The following is a 968-nucleotide window of genomic DNA, read 5'->3' as shown; positions in this document are numbered from 1 at the left end:
TGTATTTGTATTCTTTCCAAACTGAGCCTTAATTACAAAACTGAGGGAAAATGTGTGTGTGAGAGAGAGAGAGAGATTAAAAGGAACAACTGTGGTTTTGGATTTTCGTAGGCCATTGTCTCTTCAACAAGACATAACTAATTGGGTTTGGTTTGGAAATTGGGTTTCTATACGTAGAGAGACAAATTTTATCTGCAATTCAGGCTTAGTTTGGAAAGAATACAAATACAAAAACGTAGAGCACAAAACCTTATATTTTGTATTATTTTGTATGTATTTGCACTATATACATTTGTATTCATACTCTTACCAAACTGAGCCTAAGTTTAGGACTTGGGTTTTTCTTGTGAGAGCCAAATATTCATAGAGAAAGAGCTTCTAAGGTTTCAGTGGAAAGAGATGGTGAAGAAAAAAGGGGCAAAATGGGGCTTTTAAGATATTAACGGTCATGTGTGTGAACAGAATGGGATGATACACTAACGGTAGGGTAGAGTTAGTCAATTGTTATAAAATTCAGGAATACTTTAACGTATTTTACCAAAAATAGGGGTAGAATTAGTAAATGTCGTACAACTTAGGGGTGATTTAAAACTTTAAATATTTACCCTTTAATTAATGGTTAATCTTCACGCTTGACAATTTTTTTTTTTTAGAGAAGAATCTCAACTTTTTCTCTCCTCCAACAAAATTGTGTAAATATCTGATGGGGCCCTCTCCGTTTTAAAATTATTAGGCCTTCCAGGCATCATCTGTTGTTCTCTCTCTTCTGTTCTTCATCCGATCAGAAAGCAAGGTAAGAACAATACCCGATTTTCTTCCATTTTCATCATTATTGAAACTCTTTCATTTGTTATAATATATATTTTTTTACACGGGAGTCGTCTTATTATTTCGATACATTTTCACTTACTTTTTAGAATTTCCTCGTCCATAATTTCAATTATCCGTATCGTCTTAAGAACAAGGTT

This window comes from Nelumbo lutea, chromosome 6, assembly GCF_056320005.1.
Source record: "Nelumbo lutea isolate HS-2025 chromosome 6, American lotus-T2T, whole genome shotgun sequence".
Lineage (NCBI taxonomy): Eukaryota > Viridiplantae > Streptophyta > Magnoliopsida > Proteales > Nelumbonaceae > Nelumbo > Nelumbo lutea.
Note: the sequence above shows the minus strand (reverse complement) of the source record.